Source organism: Mus caroli, chromosome 11 (assembly GCF_900094665.2).
Source record: "Mus caroli chromosome 11, CAROLI_EIJ_v1.1, whole genome shotgun sequence".
Lineage (NCBI taxonomy): Eukaryota > Metazoa > Chordata > Mammalia > Rodentia > Muridae > Mus > Mus caroli.
In genome coordinates, this window is record NC_034580.1 from 61,279,039 (window position 1) to 61,297,791 (window position 18,753).

The window sequence follows — 18,753 nt, forward strand, 5'->3', positions numbered from 1 at the left end:
AGACATCCAGTAATCTATGACAGACACTGAAAGACTTCCTTCCAGCTAGCTGTCAGGTCCTCTGGGATCGTCTTCAGTTGCAGAAGTCAACTCTTCTGGGAGCACACAAGCTTCCCAAAGAAGCCTACATGCAGTGACTAATCACAGTGCAGGTACCAAGGCATAGCCATTTCAATTCCAAACAAAAATTCTGGTAAACTTATTTTATCTAAGGCCCCAGGGCACCCTGGAACCTTGGTTTTATTGGGTCTATATCACAGCTAAACACAGTCCTGTTCTCCCCCCTCTGCCCTCATTCTCACTGGTGTTATTCTTTTAGAAAAGCCTGCATGCCAAACATCAACTTCAGGAAGTTATGATCTTGTACCACAGGCATTCAGAAATACGCATTGAATGAATGTGTCTGAGTCCCTCATTTCTTTCAGCGCTGTTCTTGTTAGCAACCACATGGCTTTTGCTCTGTTCCTTAGAGTGACAAGTTAGAAACTATCTCCTAAGGCCATCAGTTCTGATGTTAAACATAACAGTCGGAAAATTAGAGTGCATTGTCTTTTGTTAATGTTGCTGATGGGCAAATCAATTTATTGGCCCATACAAAGCAAGCATGTAGTTTAGAGTGGTCCTCATATTAAGATGACATTTTTGCATTCATGTGAAATACAGCCTACACATTTTAGCTCAATTGAATTGTGTGCCTTTGAGGAACTTCTTGTGCAGTATAATGTTTCAGGGTAGCATTGTCCCTTGTCTTTACTTTAGAGGTTTGTTTTCCATTGTTACCAAGGGATGCATGGTGTCCTGTGTGTCCCACAGTGAAGCAAAGCATACATTCGTCAGCCTAGATATTCAGAGTGAGGCGGTGACAGAACCTCATCAAGTGAGGTAAGTGACAGGATCTGAGCAGGGCAGGAAAGGGGCTTACTCTTTCCCTGCTGAAATGGTCTTTGGCTGCTGAGGTCCGCACAGGAAACCCAAGGAAAGCACTGGTCTGGGACTAGGCAAAGCGAAGAAATGCAGAGAAACAAGATCCCGTTAGCACCGTTTGAGTCTTGAGTATTAGCATCATCTGAAGTCTGCCTGCAGGTATACTTTTAAATTTGCATTTATTTAGGGTGTGTGCACTCGAGCATGCATGCACACCACAGCATGCCTGTGGGGGCCAAGGGATAGCTTTGGGAGTTGAGTTTCCACCATGTGAGTCAGGGGAATCAAACTCAGGTCATCAGGCTTGGTGGCAAGTGCCATTACTATCACCCATCTAACCAGCCTGACCACCCTGTACTTTGATGTTACCTGAGAAAATACATCCCTGCTTTATTTAGCTTCTACTTTCTGGGATTATCTGGAACCCAAAGGGTCTTATATAATACAGCCTCACAGCCTGTCAGCCTGAGTTCAAGCTGGGAGACGTAGCATAGCTGTCCTTTGAGTGGGCAGACATACCCTCTACTCTGTTTACAGCAAGTGAGCACTACAGCTGAAGAAGAAAGGAGCAGGTCGCATCAGTATGTGGAAGCAAGGCCTAGTGAGGGCCCTAGAGGGTCAAATGGCAAGGGATCCCATAAAGAGATATCCTGGAATTCCACAAAACAGCTTGAACATCTTATTACCAAGCAAGCTCCCAAAGGAATATAGCCCTGCACTGAGCCAATGTGAAACCAAAACAACCAACCAGCTGAGCCCCAACCAAAAGTGATAGATCTCAGGAATGCCAGGTGTTTTAAGCCATTCAGCCCTGGTGTGCTGTCATGTCACAGTTGCCAGCTAAGTCAAATCCAAGAGTTCAGGTTAAAAACAGATATGGCTTAGAGGTAACTTATGTCCACATAGATTGCTGAACCCATTTTTGTCAGGTAATGCAATGTTATCCTAGGCTGAATTACAGAGTACCACAAATTGAGAGGTTTAAATAACTGAAATGTGTTCATGGTTCAAAAAGTTGGCAGCTTCTGAGGACAGAGAGGGTAAACTCTGCCCAGGCCTTTGTCCTTGGGGAAGCCTGTGGCTGGTTGGCTTCTTGTTCTTAGGATGCTCTTTCCACTTATACATATCTGTCTCCAAATTCCCTTGTGCTCTCTCTCTCTCTCTCTCTCTCTCTCTCTCTCTCTCTCTCTCTCTCTCTCTCTCTCTTTCTTTCTGGAGCCCAGATACCAACATGGGAATGGTTGAATACCCTATAGCTTCAAAGAACATGGACTCTTTCCATTAGGTTAGCACTACAGGATGAGAAAGATGTCTTTGAAGATTCAAACCACCTCATTAGATGCCCTAGAAACATAACTGAATGGTCTAATACATAGGTCACTTATTCCCTCAATATCCTAGCAGCTTGTAGATATATGATCCCTCTAAGGGACTGCTTTGCTGTTGGTACAATCTAGAACCATCCAATGTCATTTTCTTATTGTTTGGTGCAGTGATACTAAAGTGCTTAGAGTCCCGCTGGTTAGAGTTGATACAGATCTTAAGAATAAGATGAGATGAGAGCATCCAACAAATAAAAGTTTTGTGTTTTCTTTTAACATACACACATACACACACACGCACACACACACACATATATGAGTCTTTTATCTGCACACAAGTTTTGGGTCATAAGACAACCCATTTGAGTTATGTATTTCCTTGGTGAGTTTGTAAAGAACTATTTTCAACACACATTTAACTGGGTCTGTGGAATGTGATCTTTCTACTTAATATTTCAGTTCACCCCTGTTCCATACTATAAGTCCCCCCCCCTGTGCCCACAGCAGACATCACTAATCAATTATAGAACCCCTTCCTGCTGAGACCAGTTATAGCCCAGAAAACCTGACAACATAAAGAGCTTCAAATAGCCAGCAGGCATTGACTATAGTTGGAATTAGCACACAGAGTTAATCCTATTTGCCTAACAGCTCAGTGAGAGATGGCAGTCAGAATAGTTCAAGCATGGCTTTATTATTTTATGTTGACATGGATTTCAGAATTCCGTTCTAACTCTGCAGCTTTATTGTCTGAAACAGAAACACTTGTGAAAGAAAGGGGTAATCCCGCAAGGGACACCAACAACATGTACTAAACGATGCCACTGCTGTCCAACTCCAGGAGATGCACAGTGGGATTAGTTCTTCCAGAAAGGGGTGGTAACAAAGAATGTGCCAAATGAGTGCTGGAAAAAAAGTCCATGTCACCACCCCCATATATGCCTGCGTAGATTCTGGGCCTCGCTGTCACACATGCCCTTTGGTTGGAATTTATTCACACTTTATTTGAAACCACAATGAATTAATAATTCAAAATATATTCCCTCATAAAAATAAGAAGAGCCCTCTTACAAGTGCATTATACATAGATGAGATATTTCCTTGGCCTGAGAATCCTATCAATCATGTCCCATTCTGGAATGTGCATTTTATGTCATTCAGCTCACCTTGAGCTCCATTCTGACAACTGTGAAACATAACACACAAAGTCGTATTTTTTTAAATATTTTTAATTAGGTATTTTCCTCGTTTACATTTCCAATGCTATCCCAAAAGTCCCCTATACCCTCCCCCCCAACTCCCCTACCCACCCACTCCCACTTTTTGGCCCTGGCGTTCCCCTGTACTGGGGCATATAGAGTTTGCAAGTCCAATGGACAAAGTCGTATTTTTAGTAGACTAAGTGCATATGATCTTTTGAAAAATGTTCTTTAATGTCCTTTAAAGAGAAAAAAAATGAGCTTGTAATTACATCTCACCCACTGATCTAATCCTATTGACTAGGTACAAACTTGCCATTAATATACTCAAATGAATGAAGAGCAGTTCCCGATTCTCTGTCAGGAAGTAGACACCAGCTCGCCAGACCATCTGCTGGGTCAGTGCCAGGAAAGGGTGAATTACTCAACAGGCAAGTACCATCATTAAACGAACTGAGGTCACTCAGCTGAAAGGGGCCAATTTTGTTATTGTTACCTAGCATCAGATTTCAAAATTGCTAATTGGATCCTGGAATTGTTTCAGAGGACAGATGTCTAGTCTGACATTGAAGACCTTGAACAAGACACCGCAGAACAGCGTCATGGTGTTGAGGCAGATTTTGTTAGAGCCCGGGATCAATTAAAAGAGGGATATCTTATTCAAAGCTGCTTGGTGGGGGAATTAATAGATGACCTGAGGACCTTTGAAAAGAACTTTTAAGGATCTAGCTGCCTAACTTATTTTTACAAGTATACGCCCATTTCACATTTCAGTTCATTCTCCAGCCCCTGCTACAACTCTGTTACCTACAGACAAGTCTTGGGAACAGTAGATGAACTTCCTACAAATTCTCTACCAGGAGAACTCACCTAATAGCAAAAAATACCAAGGGCTGAAGGCAAAGGTTGTAGTCAGATTGGTGTGGTGACCGAGACAGCTACTGGCTTGTGAAGAGTCATAGATCTAAGTGAGAAACTGAGCCTGGGATAATCCTGAGCCATGTAACAGCAGACCTGTGCTGGAGTCACTTAAAGTGGCCAATCGTCAGTGAAAGCGCATGTGGAAAGAGGAACAGAAGACTCATTTGGAACCAGGCAGTCATCCCAGACAGTTTACACCGAAGAAAGAGGTCAAGGCAGGGCAGTGAATTAAACTCGGCAGACAGGAAGACCTCAGAGCAAGAAAGATGATTCAATGTCCATCTAGCAGCTGGGAATAAGGACATCCACAAGAACTGACAAGGCAGGGCCAGACATCGTCACTGACTGGGTCAAGTTACAGGGACAATGACCCTGGCTATGAAATGCCTTGCAAACTCTCAGCACAGAAAATACTAGTTGCAAGCTATGGATTCTCCACTTCTTGCAGAACCTGGAGGTACAGCTGCAGTGCTGGAGAAATCCAAGTGTCAAGAGAACCTAGCCCTCAACCAGTGGGCCTCAACCTTCCTAAAACTGTGAACCTTTAATACAGATTCTCATGTTGTGGTGACCCCAACCATAAAATTATTTTCATTGCTACTTCATAACTGTAATTTTCTGCTGTTATGAATCATACTGTAAATATTTTGGGAGATGGAGGTTTGCCAAAGAGGTTAAGAGCCACTGGTCAACATCATCTCTACCCCAAACCTGTCTGAAGGTCTCCCACCCACCCCAAGTGCATGCCACAAGTAGACATGATATGGTGCTTGCATAGGGCCATGATTGAAAGCTCATAGTTGACTGTTGTTGATTTTTGTCATAACAAGCTTCATCCCAATTTTTTTGCCTGATAGCTTCTCAACGTTGGTATTTTTTCCTATTCATATATGTCCATTGTTTTCACATATCCCACCTGGATATGGTTAAAACAATTAATTTCAGAATATACAAAATATATATGACTTCTAAGAAAGAAAATTTGGCAAAGGAATAAAGGACTTGGTCTTAATTCTTATCTCTGTTTTCTGTGTCCCATTTCAAAACCACAGACAGTACTGCTTTTTTTTAAGATTTATTTCTTTTATTTATATGAGTATACCATAGCTGTCTTCAGACACACACCAGAAGAGGGCATCAGATTCTATTACAGATGGTTGTGAGCCACCATGTGGTTGCTGGGAATTGAACTCAGGACCTCTGGAAGAGTAGTTAGTGCTCTTAACCACTGAGCCATCTCTCCAGTACTTCTTAACCTAGGACTGGCAATACAGCAGCAAGACTTCATTGTACAAGTGTCTGTGTTTAGAAGCTCTTTCATCAACCAAACAAATGAATTCAAAACCTTATCAAAGAATATATGTGTAAATATAATGTACTATGGTGGCTAGTGTTGTCAAATTGGCAATCTAGAATCATCTGGGAGTGGGGCCTTCCTTTTGACATATTTGTGGGGCTTATGTGTGATGCCCTGTAGCTCAATTTTCTTTGCTATAGAGTTTGCTGTAGTTTAAATATGAATTGTCACCTCATCATGTGTTTGAAGACTTGGTCTCCAAGTGGTAATGTTGCTTTGGAAGATGGCAGAATGTACAGGGTGTGGCCTAATAGATGGGACTTGAAGGTGATAATCACTTCTTGCAGCCTAAACTCTCTGCTTTTCTGTCTGCCACATGGCTCCACAGCACTCAACCCCTCATGCTTTCCCTACTAAGACAGATGAAAACCCTGCGGTAAAGCAAATCGTAGCTAGTTTAGAGGGATGCTGACTTGTGTGGCAAGCCCTGGCTGGTGCGCTCAAATGGGATCCTAAATGTGAAATCAATTGGGAAACTCAGAAGTCCAGAAACAGTGTTAGCTTTTTTATTCTGTCAAACCTCTCAGTCCCATCAAAGCAGAAGGGCAGGGTCAAAAGTCAAGCTGAACCAGTTCTGGCAGCAAGGGACATGCAGTTTTAGAAACACAGGACACATCCTCCATGACATTAAAATCTCACCCAATTCCTCATTAGCTTTGTGTACAAGTAGAGAGGGGATGGAAGCAATGTGGCAGTTATTCACTTTATTAAATTAATTATCCAGATATTTAGACAAATGCAATTATAAAGCCTTGCTGCTCTGTTCCTATCTGGACACCCAACTCTCTACTGCCACATAAACATCACCAAGGGCACATTCCTTGTGTGAACAGCTGTCCCATGGAGAACAACTGTTCTATGAGGTTACCACAATTATCCCTGTATGACATTGACTTTATTACCAGTCCTACTGACAGCAGACTCCCAAGTAAAGGGATGAATAGTTCAACAGTTTCACTTCAACCAATAATGGTTGGAGCCCAAACAGATCCCCTCCCCCAACCCACAAAGGATGCAGGAAATTAAGACCCAAGTGATCCCAAGCTAGCAAATTAAACAATAAACTTAGGGAACCAGGCCACACTTTATTACCAAGAGAGTAACACCTTTTAATTGCTTAACACAACAAATAGAGAGGTGGCAGCTCTGGGAAGCGGGCTTCGGATCCATCCGCTCACCCATTAGGTCGGTTTAAGAAAACAAAACCCCTTCCTTACTTAATTTGGAAACTGTGATTTTGATTATGAAACAAGGGGTCACTGAGGAATAGGGCAGCAACAGCAAGAAACAGAAGGCGACTTTCCAGCTGCTAAGAACTAAATTTATTAGGACAACCTCGTAAAGGTATGTGTAATTGAGTGAAAATATAACTTCAGTTTAACCTTACAAAGGAAACTTCACTCATAGAAAATCAAGGAAAGGCGAAACTCTGTTTCTTCAGATGCATATAAAAGACTTGAGTTGTGTGAGAATTTAAGTGTGAATAATGCATAAATCAACTTCATGGATCCACCCCTGAATGTGCTTCCTTGCCTCAGTTATCCTATGCTGTCAATAAGGCTATACAAATGTATTAGGTAGCTGAAAATACTGGTCTTACTTCTAATGAAGACCATCTGTACTTACAAGCATTAGGCAGTATTGTATTTTAAAAGTATTGTTGTGACTGTTATAATGAAAAGTATGGCTGTGGAGGTGGCTCTAATGACCATTGTCAAGGGTCTTCTTTTTTTTGAAACCTGGTTCCAGTTCCACACTGTAGTAGTTGTTCACAGGGGCAAGAAACAACCCTGGCACATCCACTGCAGTCCATACTTCATTCTGGTATCTCAAGTGCTCTCTAATATCTCTTTTCCACTTCAACATCCCACTTAGACTTCTGTGTTTTGTTTAGCTCTTGTAGCTTAGGTTCCTTGAGAGCAGTGGTTTTCAACCTTCCTAATGCTATAACCCTTTAATACACTTCCTCATTTGGTGGTGACCTCAACCAGAAGATTAATTCATTGCTACTTCATAGCTATAATTTTGCCACTGTTATGAATCATAAATAACTGATATGCAGGATATCTGATATGTGATCTCAGTGGAAGGGCCATTTGATTGAGAAGTCTAAGTGGGATGTCTAGCATGAAGAGAAATCTTAAGAGTTTGAAAAGCACCACTGGGGTGTTTTGTAAAAGATCCTAGAATTTGGGTTTGTCTGACAGTTTTGCTTTCATAACTAAGAAGTTGAGAAAGGAAGACTACCAATGTGATATCATACAGACAAAGGATACGTGCTGTTAAGGATGGTGCTGATCTTGACCAGTTCTAGCAAGACATTATTGATGACAATTTTCTCCATTGTAGTTAGCCAGTTATACTTATTCATAATATTCAAGATTCAGTTTGTTCCTCAAATTCTTGCAGCTTTGTCCACTGAGTGCTTCATTAAGTGGCTTGTGTATCAATTAGACACATCTGTTTAGGTTTTCAAATTCCTGTCTTGATTGCTTTCTGAGCGCTGTCTTCCTCCCTAGAACCACAGGGCCCTCCAGTCTCTGTGTTTCTCATACTAGCCCTGGACCTGGCCTTTCTCAAAGCCCTCCTGATTCACCTGGTTGGAGAATACCATTATTTCTCTTAATTGTCTTTACCACGATCTCCCTGTCGTTCCATGTCATGTCAGGATCACAGTTACTTTCCCTTGCTTCTTAGAAATCCTTGGAGCACCTTTAAAGATGGCCTCACAGATGTGTGGAAGATGGGCAAACTTCATGGCACTAGGACCCCCTTCTTTCACATCTCTTGCTTCTCTGCTTCTACTAACATTGACATTTTCCCCTCCCTGCACCAATGAGTGCCAGTAGTAAATTTTTTACAAATAAGCATAGAGTGGCTATTAGGAGAAGTGAGCTCCAACTATCTCAAGTGACATATTTTTTTTAATTAATGATGCTCCCATTTTCTCACTTTCTCAGACACATTAATGCAACAAGAATCATGTTGGCGTCTGAGGAAACAAATGGAGAGAACAGCAGTTTAAGGGGAGGGGGTGATCGCCTCCACTCCCAATCTGGGTACACTCCGGGGCAGTTCACAATACGTGTGCAGAATGTTAGAGCGCAGCGTGGAAGTCTAGTTGGAGTTCCAACTGCTGCAAGAACACGTTTCCTATGTGACTGGCATCAATGCTTATTTTCCATCACTCTGGAAGCCTTTGAAGAAGATGCTCTGCTGATGGGTTCCCTGCAACGACACACAGGGCCAGATTACAGGGATCACGGAGATGATGGTGAGCTGATAAGTTCTCCATGCACAAGACCCTGGTGCTCATTTCCAGATAGACAGACATGAAAGGACATGAAAGGACATGCCCCCTCCCTTTTTGGTATCTCAACTCAGTATTCAGTCTTCACCACCTTTCTTTGTCTGAAGGATTGATTCTTTGCTATCTCTAAGAAAGTCAGCCATTCACCAAATATTTTTCAGCGTCCAGGGTTAACATAGCCAATGCATCAGGGAACAGAATATTCCAGAAACAGAAAGACGTGCATTATTGATATATTGCACAATGTCAGTTATGTGTTATCTTATATTCTATATATGTAGACTCTGGATTTATACACTTTTTAAAATATTTTTAGAGCTAGGCATAGTGGTGCATGCCTATATTTTCAGCAACTGGGAGACAGAAGCAGGAGGATTGCAAGTTCAAGGCTAGCAAGGCCAAGGCCAGCTTGAGCTATCTAGTGATTTGAAGAACATGTTCATGACCAGCCTAAGCTCTATAGAAGAAAGACCTTGTCACAACAAGACAGAAACAACACCGACAAAATCTACCTTTTGTTTTTAGACATGTGTACTCATTTACCACCTCCTAACTTCATAGGCAATATATAAATGCATTCTTATATTTTAAAATAAAACATTATAGATGAAGCCAAAGTTCCCTTTAACAGGCACACTGTAACCCTACTTCCTCCCACAATGCACCTAGGCCACTTTTCTTCCCAGTCCCTGAGGCAAATATTGTTTAGAGTTTTGTGCATATCTTCCCAGAAAAAAAAAAGGTGTATTAAAAAATAGATGCTTGACTTCAGGGCTGTCTAATTCAAAACAGTACAGCTGACAGTCACTGCCTTGCTTCGTCCTTCTCTCTTTCACATTCTTCTGTCACTTAGCCAGAGTTGGTGATAACATTCCAAACAGTGCTCAGAATGTGGATGAGCTAAGACGGCTTGTGTTAAAATGGAATCATCAGAGCTATAGAGAAATCCTGGGGTTGACCAAGGAGTACAAAAGTTCTTGCTAATTAATCCAGACTGGTCCAGGTCAAGGAAGCTAGACCCAGAAATGAGCAAAGATGCAAATATCACCAAAGGATGCTGTTAGGAAAAGATGCAAAACTGTAACCCAGGCACCGGGTAACAAATAGTTTAGTTCTCCATCCAGGTGTTACTTCCCAAAGCAAACCACACACACAGACTGGCTGGCAGCTGATCAGACCAAGGGTCAAAGATGTCTTTCCCTGGAGAAGCATTTCCTTCCTGCCAGGGCTTGATACCATGGATAGCCTGTCACACCTTTTGTGACACTGCAACCCAGAAGCTACTGTTGTCCCCCCTAAAAGACTCAAAGATTTTTCTGGGTAACCCTTTTCAAGGTTTTCTGTGTTGGTCCCAAAGATTCCTGCAGAACAGGACAGGTTGGGGAAAGGTCATGTTTATGTGTTTGCCAGAGGGAGTTCTTCCTATTGTAGAAAACAGAAACAAGATTTTTTTTAAAAGCTTTCATGTGTTTTTCTTGCTTGTCCTATGTGCATGCCCTTCTCCCTCACAGACCCACAGCATTAGGGAAGAGAAGCGGCTACATTGATAAGGAGCAGATGCATAAAGTCTGTTTTGGAAAGGAAGTGAAGAAGAACTTCTGACCTTCAAAATCCAGTGCCGTGTGTACAACACAGCATAGAGCCAGGCATTATGGGGAAGCAGCTATTGTCTAATTCTCCAGTTCCCTGTTCACATATCCCTAGCAACAGACAAGCCCTGAGAGCTCCAAGTACAAAAGTCTGGGAAAGAAAGCAGAAATTAAAATTGGTCTCCTTCTTTACCATTGGAGTGTACCAGAGCTGAAGGCAAACAGAAGGTAAGTAGAGGAGAGGAGGAGAGATGATTAGATGTGCAGCTGGCCCCATTTGCTCTTGTTCTTTAAAAGGTTGATGGAGATGTAGTAAAACATTAGGATGTCTAAGTAAGAAGCAATTGTGAGCCAGGCATGGTGGTACACGCCTTTAATCCCAGCACTTGGGAGGCAGAAGCAGGCAAATGTCTGAGTTTGAGACAGCCTGGTGTACAGAGTGAGTTCCAGGACAGCCAAGACTACACAGAGAAACCCTGTTTCGAAAAAACAAAAATAAAAAAAAGAAGCAATTGTGTAGACCAGGCTGTCCTCCAAATGTGTGATCCTCCTGCCTTCACCTCCTTCAGCAAATCCCACCAGCCTGTGCCACCATAACCAGCAGGCAGTCATATGGAGGAGTTGGGGTACGGATTGAAGAACCCAGAGGAGATAAGGACTCCACAAGAAGACCAATAGAGTTAATTAGCCTGGACCCTTGGGCCTCCCTGAGACTGAACCATCAACCAAAGAACATACAAGGGCTGGACCTAGCCCCCACCATACATATATAGCAGATGTGAATCTTGGTCTTCATTCAGGTCCTCTACCAACTGGATCTGGGGCTTAACCTGACTCTGTTGTCTGCCTATGGATCCTGTCTCCCTAACTGTGCTGTCTTATCTGGCCTCAATGGAAAATGATGTGCCTAGCCCTACAGTGACTTGAGGTGCTAGGGTAAGTTGGTACCCAGGAGCAATCTCCCCTTCTCAGAGCTGAAGGAAAGGTAGGGAAGGGTAGTAGCTATGTGAGGGGGGACTGAGAGAAGGGGGGATGTGATCAAGATGTAAAATTAATTAATTAAATAATTAATGAGAGAAAAGAAGCAATTGTAAATTAGAGGACATCATGACAAAGCTTCAAACAAGTGCTTTCTAAGGATAGAAATAAAGGAAAGGCAAGTGGAAGTTCATTAGCTGTGAATAAAGTGTTAGCTACTTTTCATTGGATGAAATTGGGTTGTATTTTCTTCTATGTTAACATTTATAAGGAAAAGTTAATTTTACTTGCTTACAAGTCAAGCAATTTAAATCAACTCTGAGGCGTCACTGGGTTTGTATGCTAGGGAAATTATTTGGACTTGGTATCCATTTTAAATTACATTTGTAGTATCTAACTATAGGTATTATACACAATGATAGATAGATAGATAGATAGATAGATAGATAGATAGATAGATAGATAGATAGATAGAAAAACATAGATGATAAATGTTAAATAGATGATAGAGATAGAAACAAATAGATAAATAGATGATAGATGAATAGATGCAGATAGATGATTGATAGATGATAATAAATGATAGATACAGATAGATAAATAGATGATAGATAAATAGATGATAAATACACATAGGTACATAGATGATAAATAGATGACAGAGATAAACAGATGATAGATTCAGATAGATCAATATATGATAGATAAGTAGATAATAGATGATAGATAATAGATATATCTACCTATACTTTATATATTTATACTTTATAATATAAAAGTCACAGCAATGTACAACATCCATGCAGTTAAGCAGCAGAAGCTTTGGCTGGGTCCAAGTCTGGCTTGCTCCTCTGAGCTGCTCTTGGACTCTTGGTTGTATGAAAACCATTTAGTCCCCAGAGACCTACTGGAAGGAAGAGTCAATGACCACATAGCAGACACTGGGAGAGAGAAGGCTTGAGCATGGGAGCAGCACCAGCCAAGACATAGAGGAAGCTGAGCTGGTAGAGATGGACTTTAGGTCCTGAACCAAACAAGGAAGAAAGGGCCAAAGAGTTGTAACTACAGACATCAGCACCAAAGACTAGTAATGAATCCAGTGACAGGACAGTACCTCAATCTACATAGATACCTATTGAAGGTATTCTAGCCAATCTGAGTATGGCAAACAGGACTCTGGCAGGCCTTCTCTTCCATTCCTTCTCCCTTGCTTAAAACAAAACAAAACTAAACAAACAAACAAACAAACAAAAACATTAGATTACATCAAAGTCCATTCCCTTATTCAGCCACTTTCTCCTCCTGAGGCTGACTGCCAAGGTCCAGCTATCAAAGCATTGAAGTCCAGCAAAGTACTCAAAGTACTGAGTCCCCTTTTGGCTCATCCAATTAACACTGGTTTCCCTATTTACTTTTATAAACCTCCATTTGCCTGTGGGCTACATCTGTCTCTGCTTTATCCAGTGGCAATCCTTTCTTCCCCCACAGGACAAATACCCTTGCCTCCTCTCCCTTGTTCCCTTACCCTTCTCCCTTTTCCTCTATCTCTTGAATTTGTCTCTTATTCCCTGCCCTTCATCTCTCTGGAGCAAATAAATCTCCTTAGTGCTAAGAATTTTGTCCTGGACACCCTGCATGCACCTCTACCAATTTTGAAACAAGGGGAGGGATTTGCAAAGCCAGGCAGCCATCTCTGAGAGACGAAAAGTTACAGAAACCATGAAAAGGTTAGCTAGAGTTTAACTTCCTTGGACAAAGCCATAATTCCACCTTTTCCTCAGCTACCTGTAATTTTTCTTTGAAGAAATGATGATCTGGCTCTAGACAATGAAGACTATGGCAAAACATCAGTTGCCATGTTATACAGTTAGTCATGTCATCATATTGATCCTGTGAGTGTCTTAGTTCTTGCTTAAGAATAAGAGTATGTCTAATTTCCTTGGGGAGAGAAGAAAAAGGAATGGGGAGGGAGGGAGACAGACAGGCAGACAAACAGGCAGGTGGGCAGACAGACAGTATTAGTATCTTCTCTTAGTAACTCCTGCTTGGATTTTTCCCTTTTATCAAAGAAATAGGACCAAAGGACCCATGAATTTCCATCTGATGCCACCATGCAGATGTAATGGAAGTCATATTTCCTCTCACATCCTCCTCCTAGAAGGAGCTACTGACATTCTTGGCCCTTTCTCTAAGAGCACCACACTCCCTGGGCTTTCTCCTGGCTGGCATTTTTGACAACTGCCTCTCTTTGTATTGGGTATTCCAACTTTGCAGGGTAGCTTAGCTGAAAGCCAAGCCCTCAAATCTACTCGTCCTTTGTCATTCTTGTTTCAGGGAAGAATAAGTATCCTGTGTGTTTCCTGACAAGGCTATTACCAGTGGTATCAAGGAAAGGAGCTTGAGATGGCTCACAGAGACCACCATCTGCCTGCCTGTCTTCCAGGATCTGCTAAGTAGACAGCTTCTTCTGCAAGAGCTAACTCAATAACCATGGCCGTGAGGGGGAGTACTGTGTTCCAAGAAGCTACCTCCTGCACAGTCTTCTCAGATCCCAGGCATGGAGAAGCAAGGACTTTGACTTCGGAGACTGGCTTCTCTCCCGAAGCAAGAGCCAACTTAGATCAGTCTAGAAACAAAAGGAGCATTGTTAAACCTTGATCACAGAGCCGTAGCTGAGGAGAACAGCAAGCAGGTTCAGGACTCCACTAAGGTCTCCAGACAGCACAAAGGATGCAAGATTATCCTGATCCACATGTTGGTCTCTTCATCAACAGAGTTTTAAAATCACAAGTGACAAACCCATGCATGGATCTCAAAACACAGCCCCTTTCTATCCATAGCAGTTGAGTTGAGGCAGGTACCAAACTGGCCTGACGGCCTGAAGTGAAAACTTAAGGGTTCTTTGTATTGGATGATGTTTTGCTGGGGCAAACATGTGAAGGAGTGTTTTCCTAAAGTAGACATAGGTGATAGACTAAGGCAGACTCTTGAAGGAGCCTTTAGCTGAAGCAGACACAGGCAAAAGCATGTTCTGCTAAAGCAAGCACAGGAAGGGACATGTGATGAAGGATTTTTTGCTAATAACACACATGTATTGGTCTGCCTTACATAGCATAGTTGAGCTGCATTTGTCGGGACTCCATAAGGAGAAATGCAACAAAAACTTCTGGTGGTATGCTGCAGTTTCTTGCTGCTTCCGTGGGCTCCAGCTGATTTGCAGAATGTTGTCAGCTGAGGCAAGACATGTAGAGGACATGTGATGTTTGGAGGGTATAAATAGGACACAACAGACAGTGACAGAGGCTAAGATAGGCTTGCCTATAGGGCTAGCTGTGCAACACTTGTGAGTCTCCTTTCTGCTGATCTTCGCTTCTCTGAGAGAGTCCTTTCTGCTGACTGGTGCCGAGGCTGGGGACTGACTATCTCTGCTAGGTAGTGCCATCACTGCTGATTCATGTTTGCTATCCTGACTCTAGTGAAATGAATTGCTGGTGTATCCATGAAACGTTTGCAAGTAGATCGAGCTGCCACTACTAACCAGTGAACTGAACTGCCAATTTCCAGACAACACAGACAGGAGTTGCTCCAAAGAACCTTTCTAAACAGATCCACTTCCCCATATCCTTTCTTTTCCACTACCTCTGGTGGGTGGTGGGCTAAAGAGGAGGTTAAATCATTTAAGAACCATCATTAAAAATAGGTTTTGGGAAAAATTAAAGTTACAAAGGTCCATGTTTGCCACAATACACCATAAGACCTTTAATGTGTGGATGGATAGATGGCTCCACAGTTAAGAGGTCTAAGAGCACCTGCTCTTCTCAAAGAAGACCCACATTATTGGCTTGAAACCACCAATAATTCCAGTCCCAGGGGGATCTTCTCTTTGGTCTCCTTTGGCATCCACAAGTATGCACATATTCACAAACACATACACACACTTTACCTATAAATATAAGTAATTTTTTAATGCAAGAGTTTAAGGACTACATAAAAAATAATCAAAGTGGTATATGGGCCCAAAGGTGATTTTTGAAAAATGTCATTGGATGGATGGAAGCTAGGGAAATCTTCCACTTGTCACTTAAGTGATAAAAGACTTCTATGGCTTGTGTGATTACAGATTACAGGCCATTGCCCAAAAGCACACAGAGAAACAGATGCACTCTGGCGGAACAGAAAGGTCTATGAACCAAACTCCTAGCAGCTGAATACTTCACTGTGTTTAATTAAATCACTTTCCTAGTACAAGTTTTTACTGCCTTTATTCTGTAAAGTGATTAAGAATATTATAGTCTAATGTTCTATTTGTAAGCCACCTTTCCCGTGTTCAGAGAACACCTTTGCAGCTGACATGCTTAAACAGTATGTATACTATGTTCCTTGTTTTCTCCTGAACCAAGTAAAGCTTAGCTCATTTGGACTTCATAAAAATTAACTTCTATTCTCTACAAACAACTGTTAAGAAACTAGAACAAAAAGCTTCAGGCTGGAAGATTATATTTCAAAACTACATGTCTAACCAAAGGCTATTATTTAGAAGAAAGAAAGAAAGGTCAAGAGTGAATATTTTTTAAAAACAAAGAAGGCGGGGCTGGTGAGATGGCTCAGTGGGTAAGAGCACCCGACTGCTCTTCCGAAGGTCCGAAGTTCAAATCCCAGCAACCACATGGTGGCTCACAACCACCCGTAATGAGATCTGATGCCCTCTTCTGGTGCATCTGAAGACAGCTACAGTGTACTTACATATAATAAATAAATAAATAAATACATAAATAAATAAATAAATAAATAAAAACAAAGAAGGCAAAGGAGAAGCAGGAGCAGGAAGAGACAATGAACAAAAAGCCCATCTAACTAACGGGAGCCACAGAGACGGAACACAGGCTTACGAAAATATGTAGAGTAGCAAGCCATGGTCAGGAGGGAAGGGAAACCTGAAATGATAATGAGAAGCTGGTCTACTCCCATCAGAATGGCTAAAATGAAGAACAGTGGCTTCTCCGAGTGCCCATGAGAGGACACAGACATGGAATCACTCCTGTTCTGTCAGTGGGAATATAAAAGGTGCAGCCATTCTGGAAAACTTTGTCTGTTTCTTAGAAAAGTAGATGATGTGAGTTCATGACTCAGTGCCTGTACTCTCAGACATGTGTCCCTTGAGAAATAAGAGCAGGGTTTTGCATTCAGACATGAACATGCTTTACTTGTTAAAAACCCAAAATTAGGAAAAGAAAAAGTCTTTCAATAATGAACAGCTATGCAGGGACATACCTGCATCTTGTAACACTGAGAAAGAAAGCCAAACCCCAAAATGTCACATGCTTCATGTATCTGTCAGCCTCGACTTACTACAACAAAGTGCCTGAGACCATTCACTTACAGAGAAAGGTCTCTTGAACTTCAAAGGTCTCTTGGAAGGTTTGATTATAAGTTTGGACAACCTAGTGGGGAGCACCCAGTGGAGTGAGGGGTCACATTACAAGGTAGAAGGAAGAAAGAGAAGGTGCGAGAAAAAAAGAGAAGAGACATGAAGATAGATGAAGGAGAAAAGGAGTAGGGAGAGTGGGTGAGGGTCATGTGGTTCCCTTTGAGGGCACACCCTAAAATAACATAAGGACCTCCTACTAGGTATAAGTCTTAAAGCCCCATAGTACCTCCTAATGCTTCTACCCTGGGGATCAAGTTTTACAAATGGAATTTGAGGTACACTCTTCCAAACCATAGCACTATTTTCTATTTCCATAATGGTTCTTGAAATAACAAAGGGATAGGGGTAGAGAACAGACTCATGGTTGCCAGGGTTTGGGGGTTGAAAGGCAAGTAGGAAGAAAGTGACTGTTGTTGTTAGAGGACAGTGTAAGGGACCCTGGTGGTGATCCGGCTCTGCTGTTTCTATGGCAGTAGATATAAAGAACCACACCTGACCATACTCAGAACTCAGGGCACACAGCATATGCTTGCTCCAAGCTAGTGGTATCTGCTGGGTGTTGACAGAGCATATCGATGCAAATTGTGTGCTAGTGATGCTGCGGTTAGCCTTTGAGAAAAGTAGAGTGCAAAGGATTCAGGATTATGTTTCCACAAGTATGGGACCAACATTTCCTAGAAGAAATGGTTGAGATTTTAGGTAAAGAAAATTAACAATACAAGTGCTGAATGGGAGGGATGGCCTACAGAGTCAGGTCAAAGACAAACAGCAAACGGACAAAAGAACTGTGGTTCCCTCCAGGTGATGTGTTATCTTTTCTGATACCTGCGGAGCTCTTGCCTCACATTTAGGACAGACACAGATGAAAGACTGCTCATTGAAAAGGATGAGATGACGTAAACCCCACCTGTTCAGATATAGATTTCAGTTATAAGTGGAAACGAAAACCATACCATCATAAACTTTATCCCTTCCTCCCCTCTCCTTGCCCTCCCCCACCCCCTCCCTTCCCATTTCTTTCCCTCTATTCAGTCCTGAGGATAGAACTCAGGGCCATTTGCATGCTGGGCAAGTTTTCCACTGCTAAGTTGTATCCCTCACTATCATAACTTTTTTGTAAGTACTCAAACTGACAATAATCAAAAAGAGCTTTGGCAGCCCCATCCTGGTGGCTATGCAGGGGGAGAGGCAGATGGGTAGAATTCAAAGGGCTTAACTTCATATGGAGAACAGCGAGACATCTCTCAGAATCATAAGCGTGCACTTTCTGTCGACTCAGCAGCTCCATTTCTGCCAGTGTATTCTTCATGTAAAGTCATACGCATGCAGAGTGGCACATGGATGAGATTATTTATGGAGGCACTGGATGGAGCAGGAAGACAAACAATGTGTGTGCAGATCCTTTGGAGAGTCTTTGAAGAAATAATACCATAAAAGCTTAAGAAAGCTTTTTAGAAGTGGATATGAACTTATCTCCATGAACAAGGAGGAGAAGAGCCAAGGTTAGTATAACATGCATCATCTGCTACTGCTTGGATGATGATGGAAAGATACATGTCCTTTCCCTGCCTGTAATGCTTAAAGTGTAGGCAGAAATGGGGCCACTGAGATGGCTCAGTGGGCAAGTCCATTCCCTGAAACCCAAGTCAAGGTGGAAGGAGAGAATACACATGTATATGCGTACAAACACAAACATGAGAACACACATGTATATGTGTACAAACA